This window comes from Lolium rigidum, chromosome 6 (assembly GCF_022539505.1).
Source record: "Lolium rigidum isolate FL_2022 chromosome 6, APGP_CSIRO_Lrig_0.1, whole genome shotgun sequence".
In the NCBI taxonomy this organism is placed as follows: Eukaryota; Viridiplantae; Streptophyta; class Magnoliopsida; order Poales; family Poaceae; genus Lolium; species Lolium rigidum.
In genome coordinates this window covers 323,170,758-323,177,089 of record NC_061513.1, presented here as the reverse complement: position 1 = coordinate 323,177,089, position 6,332 = coordinate 323,170,758, and the positions used below count along the sequence as shown (strand labels likewise).

General features: G+C 44.9%; 2 long non-coding RNA genes across 2 annotated transcripts; both read left to right on the top strand.

Annotated features, from left to right (window-relative positions):
• Window positions 1-2,963: 2,963 nt before the first annotated feature.
• On the top strand, window positions 2,964-4,363 carry LOC124668066. The gene is made up of 4 exons (XR_006991543.1): window positions 2,964-3,010; window positions 3,454-3,513; window positions 3,615-3,690; window positions 4,242-4,363. It is a non-coding gene; the product is annotated as an uncharacterized LOC124668066 (long non-coding RNA).
• A 110-nt stretch (window positions 4,364-4,473) lies between these two features.
• On the top strand, window positions 4,474-5,845 carry LOC124659433. The gene is made up of 4 exons (XR_006989580.1): window positions 4,474-4,591; window positions 5,067-5,174; window positions 5,282-5,393; window positions 5,625-5,845. It is a non-coding gene; the product is annotated as an uncharacterized LOC124659433 (long non-coding RNA).
• The last annotated feature ends 487 nt before the right edge of the window (window positions 5,846-6,332 follow it).

Here is a 6,332-nt window from a genome sequence, read left to right as displayed (position 1 = left end):
TATAGATTCAAACAACAAGTAGCATTAGAGACATGGTTCGAAATGACATAGGGTTCACAACACGATACTTATGAAGATAGAGTTCACAACAACACGTAGCAAATCCTAGTATCGTCCTCGACGTGCCGTCCTCACGGGCTGCTTCCGGACGGTCATCCTTTTCGTCCGCTGCCGTGGCTCTTGTTGCTGCTGCTCCTCCTCCTCCTGCTCCTCCTGCTCCTCCTCCTCTGAAGATAACGGCTCATCGTTCCTCATCCTCCTCAAAGATAATCTCTGCGGCGGCGCCTCATCCTCCTCAATGACAACCTTCTTTCCTCGGTTGACATAATCTTCCGGAGTGTACCGGTTTGGAGCCTTGCCCCTTGGCTTCAACTGGTAAGCTGACCGTGGGGCTTGCTTCTTGCCTTGACTCCAAATGCCTTGACTCAGAATGGTGTTGTCATCAGGAATCTTCACAAACATGAACACATGAGATTACAGAAGTTGAAATTAGTAAGCACATGTTTGACAGCAACAAAATAGTCTATACCTCCGGCTCTTCAGAAGAGAATGTAGCAATTTCGTCGTCGCGGCAACCTAGCAAGTTGGCTAACCGCCGCATCTTTCGTGCAGTGTTCTGCGTCATGGAAGTCATGGTTACAAAGCCACCCAAACATAATAGCTTACATTCAAAGTTGGTGATCTACAGTTCTCTGACTTGACGTTGGAGCCGTGAGATCAAAATTAAGGCCCAGATCACTTAAAACACTGTACAAGTAGTAATGTACTGATGCGCTACAATGGCATCAACTGTTCACGGTACTATTTGTTACACTATAGCACTGTTTCAAACCATCAGATCTAAATCTAATGGTAGAAAATGAGCACAAGTTAGAGGTACCGTTCACCTCTAACTTGTGAATGGCAAGGTAGAGAATCTGAAGCGCACCTAATTAATACTTAATTAAATATAAGTAGTTAGACAATTAACTATACTAAACTTTTTATCATAGTAGTTTACTAAATTAAGTGGGCGGGCCGGAATAGAACACATATCTTCTTCTTCTTGGCAAGGTGATCTTTCAAACTAAGTTTCGAATTAGTAGATATGAATAATAAGGTATATCTGCCTCCTCGTTGGCGGCGATCTTACAGGTGGCGTTGAGGGGGTGGGAAATCATCTAGTCTATGTGACGTCTAGTCTATGTGACTAATAGATTTGTTGTTAGAAGATTTAGATTAATTCAAGGGTTCAATGGCGATGAATTTAGCTCTGGGGCGCTAGTCCTTAGGGACACATGCACGAAGACTTCCTAACTGTTATAAAAAATGTCAGGCGGCTCCGGTAGGGGACCGGCGAAAGGCGGGAAGAGTGATCATTAGGTGGTCCAAGTACCTTGGTGTAATCTTTATTATTTTTCACATATTGTGTACTTCTAGTGAACTTCTAAATTAGTTCTAGATCCTCTCAAGGAAACCCCCCAAAAAAATAGCACAACGAGATACAAAATACAATTAGCAGAATACCTGCTCAGTGAGCCTCTGGTCTGGTGGTGCTTACCAGCATACAAATGCACTTAAATTTGCACAGTATCTAAAGGTATAATTGCCGCATGCCCATGGGGCATGGAGAGGCTATCCACGGCATGCCACCAGGCGCGTGAGGGCTGGGCGATGCTCGCTTTCGTTGTAGTGATTGGGTACACGCGTCGTAACGGGAGTGGGACGACCCAAAAATATCTCCCCGCACCCAACCCTATCTCCATCCACCTTTTCCCATCGCCAAAGCATCCGAGGCGCCCGCCGCTCTCCTCAAATCCTCCACCTTTTTCCCTCTCCGCCTCCCTCCATCTCGTCTCCACCAAACCCCACCCTCCCCAAAAACCCTAGCCCTAGCCAGCATTCCCCGAGCTCCACTCTCTGCTCCCTCACCTCGCCCATGTCGCCGGTGACGCCCTCCTCGGCGACCGAGCCGAGGCGCTCCGTCCGGCTGCGCCCCACACCGGCCGACGCCGACGCCGAGCCGAGGCGCTCCACGCGCCTGCGGTCCACACCGGCCGACGCCGACCCCGACCCCGACTCCGAGCTAGAACGCGGGTCGTCGCGCTCGCGCTGCGAGCGCCAGCGCAAACCGGCCAACGCGGACCCCGACGCCGAGCCCGAACGCGGGGCGTCGCGCTCGCGCGGCAAGCGCCAGCGCAAAGCGGCGGGGAACGCGGCACCTGCTACCCGTGGGATTGCGGCCAAGGACACGAAACAGCCTGTGGGGGCGGCGCGGGCGCCGGGGATGATGGAGGTGGGCGATGCGGGCAGCGCGATCAACGACGACATCTGCGCGGAGGAGCCGGACGCGGAGGATCTACAGGTGGGCGAAGAGGAGGAGGAGGAGGCGGTCCAGGCGGGGGGAGAAGGGTCCGCGGAGACGCGCGGCGCCGGGAAGAAGAGGGTGGCGGCGAGGACGAGCGCCAGGAGGAAGGCCGTCCCGGACCACTTCGTGGGCGAGCCCGTGCCGGATAACGAGGCGCGGCAACGCTGGCCGCAGCGGTACGCCGCCAAGGTACGTATATGGTCTGCTGTCTGTCTCTGTCTCTCATCAGTACGTGCGTAGGTGGTAGAGAACTAGAGATGTTCTTTCATGTTTGGAAGCTGTGACCGAAAAAAATCCCCTCCCCTTCGCGTCCTCCCTATGCCCATCCTGCTTGGCCGCCGCCGCCGCCGCCATCGCTGCCGCTCACGCCCAGCTACTGATCTTCTCCATGGCTCGAAGAAAGAGATGCTACGAGCAGCAAGGCAATTTGGCTGGAGGAGATGGAGCATGACGTGTGGAAGCTAGCAGGAAAGATGAGTACCGATGGGGGCTCTGCCTCCACCACCGCCCTCCTCCCCCTTGCCGCCGAGATCATGCCGCCACAGCAGCTCGCGGGTGAGACGTAACTCAGCAGTGCTTGGCTTCGGTTTGGCCGGAAAGACGTCGGCCAACAGCACAACGGCCGGCCCTCCTCTGCCTCTTCATTTTTTCGGAGACCTACAGGTTATTTCTCTTCTCTCCTAGATCTCTCTATCCTCGAGGCAAAGTGGAGACAAAGCCCCTAGAACATATCATCTTGGTTTGTCCAGCATCTATTTTTATGTGCGCGTGCAAAGTGTTTGACGAAAATCCTAGCTAAGACTAATGTTGGTAATACCTTAGATGCATCTAGCTGGTTGCAGTTTTGTAGTTAAGGTACCATGATGTTAAGGAGAGAGAGATTTATATGCGCTTAAGTTGGTTACTTCTATCCGATTTCACTGACCGATCAACGTATTGTTCTTTGTTGTTTGGTTCTGTAGGCATGGAGCACATGAATGATTGAGCAAAGAAACATGTCCATGTAATGACCAAAGGCGAGAAATTATCTGAGTTTTTGTGTAAAGATGGTCTGACAAAGCAGTTATGCCCTCTCTTTAATTCGAATTATTTTCTTTGATGCGCAGCTTCTGTTTTCTAGAGATTTCCCCCCTTCGACTATTGTGGAAATGTTTTGTGCACGCAAGGTATCCATCCTCTTTCTTATATTCTCTAAATTGCTACAATGTTTTCAGAACTTATAGACCATAACATGGTGGAGACACATAACAGGAATGTTTGTTTACAGATCTTCAATAACAGTTCAAAGCTTGGATGAAATTTTATGTATATTATGATAGGAAGGTGCTTCAGCGAACTATTAGGTCTGCATTTTTGTGGAACTCATCTTACTTCTGCTCCATTTATTTGACTACTTCCTTTGATTTGCTTGTGTGCATATAATCGGTACTCCACTCTTTTCTGAGATGGTTGCCCGTCATTTTTTTGGTGAAGGTTGTTTGTATGCTTCTTTCAACCAATAGTTGGCATATAGCCTCCCTTTCTTTACGACACCATTTTTGTGCTTTCGCTTGGTTATAGGGCTTTATATGCAATTATAGTCAATTTTACTATGGTAGATAAGCTAGCTGTAGATGTGGAGATACAAAGACCGAACCATACGCTTGATGAAACTATTGGATTTAAGTTATACTTTGAATGCTTCTTTCCATTTTGTTATTACGGGTTGAGCACTTCATCTCAACAACTCAAGGCAAAGGCTTATGGCTTTATGCACTTTGTTACTACCTGCAGGTTAGAAGAGGTTCAGATTGTGTGCACTAAGACATAATCAAGTCGTTTTGTTTTTTGAATGCTTTCTTTGTCAAGTGCAAATACTTGCTCTTCATGACATTTCGTCCATGTCTATTTACAGGAGGCAGAAACTAATTTTTTTAAGATAATTGATACCTTCAGTGGCACACTTGGAGTATGAAAATGCCTCATTTGGATCTATGCCCCTCCGTTACTGCCCAACAGCTGGTGAATTTTTTGTTTTAAGGAGGATCGGTACTGCAGGTAAGAATAGATTGTTCAGAGGTTTAATATGGTTCCAGTGTGTATAAATTACAGAAACTGTATTTCTTGATCTGTTTTGGTAGGGCCTGGATCTGGACGAGGAACGGAATATCCCGGCAAACATCGACCATGCTGGCGGCTCGAGAGATGCAGGGTGGCAGGGACGCAGCACAGCAGTCTAGATAGACAACATGAGCGGAGTCGAAAGTGAGCTTCTGTAGCTCCAAACATGTGTGATGTGGCTGAGTTTCAGTTCTTGATAGTGTATGGATGATTACGACGATGATTTGGTTCTTAGAAGTTTCTGTTGACTTCTCTTTCTTTCTTGTTTTCACATGCTTTTCAAAACTTAGATTGCCAGTACTTAATACATGACGGATATCCAATTATGTACTCGTCATTCTTTATTGTTCTCCACCTTGGCTAATAAAAACATAAAGTGCAGTCTTCTAATACCATCATCATCACACTCTTGTTCACTTGCGTGTGAGGTATGTGATGAAGAATCTCTTGGGAATACGGGTTTATTGTAGATAAAAGAAGACAATCTTTCTGTTAGAGAATCTTGAGAGTATGTTCATAGATATTTAAAGGATACTTTTAGATATCATCATTTATTACATGTAGGCAAGTGCCTGGTGAAATATGCTTAAATCATAACAGTTTTAATTTCTCATGACAGTTTTTCGGGCCTTGAGATTCTCGCTGAGAGCTACTTGATGCAATTATCAAGATGGAGTTACAAGGAAGTCATGGATACATCCATGAGCTCATCAAATGGAAAAAAATGGTATGGTAATATTTGTTGCTTGCTTTTGTAAGTTGCCTTCAATTTTTGGTTGATCACTGTTGGCACCACACTGCCTCTTACTCTTGAGTCTTAACATATCTTTTCAGTTTTAGAGTGTCGTATGATTATGTGGCAAGCTCTCTATTTTGGCCATGGTTGAGGTGTGATTTTGATTTATTGGGCACTGATGGTGTGCAACATATATCAGATGATACCAAGGTGTGTTCCCTAGCTTTTTTGTCATATGCATCAATATTAAAATAACATCCTATATAAATTGGATGAAAGATAGCTTGAAAGATTTCAAATTTAATCAAATCCTTTTTTGATAGATAGTTAATCATTATACACTGATATTTTGTCATCTAATGTTTAAATTCTCAGAATAGTGGAAGTGATTGTACTTTTCAGTTCTCTATTGATTGCGCATTAAAAGCTCTGATTCTGGAGGCAACCGAGGAAGTGGCATTTGGTGTCACATGGTGTGGTTTTCCACTAATATTAGAAGATTTTTTTTACCATTATATATGTCTGGTCTCACATGGGCTATCGAAAGAATTAATCCTCTAAGGTACCCAATAATTGTACTTTGTTCGATGCTATCTACAGTTACTAGATTTTAAAATTTTATTTAATGAGCTGAAAAACTGAGCATCTTCTGTATTCTCATGTACATGGTCATTAATATATCGTATCTAGAAGTTTTTTGGGTTGCAGGTTTGTGTTTTAGGAAACAACCCTACCAGATTTTCAAATTGATTTAGCCATTTGATCGAATAAGTAAACCTATTAGGGTCCTGCTGTGTAGAATGCAGAGAAAGTAATATTTTTAATGAGATAATGCTGCATCTACTTATTTATAACTTGTAAAATGAAAAGGATATTTTGCTATATGGAATAATTTGGAATGTTTGCTTCATGATTGCTTGTACACTACGATCTTATATGGTTCAGATTAGTGATCCTCTCCTAGCCAGCTGAACAGAGCAAATCCAGTGTACCGTCTCATGCTAATCTGATATAGAACTATCATGCTAATATGATATAGCACTCTTGCATTATAGTTGATTTTTCATTACCAAGTTTTGGACCAGAATATGTTCATATTTGGTGGTTATTTCCTTATTTATTACCAAAAGAGAAGGGTTCATGTATCAG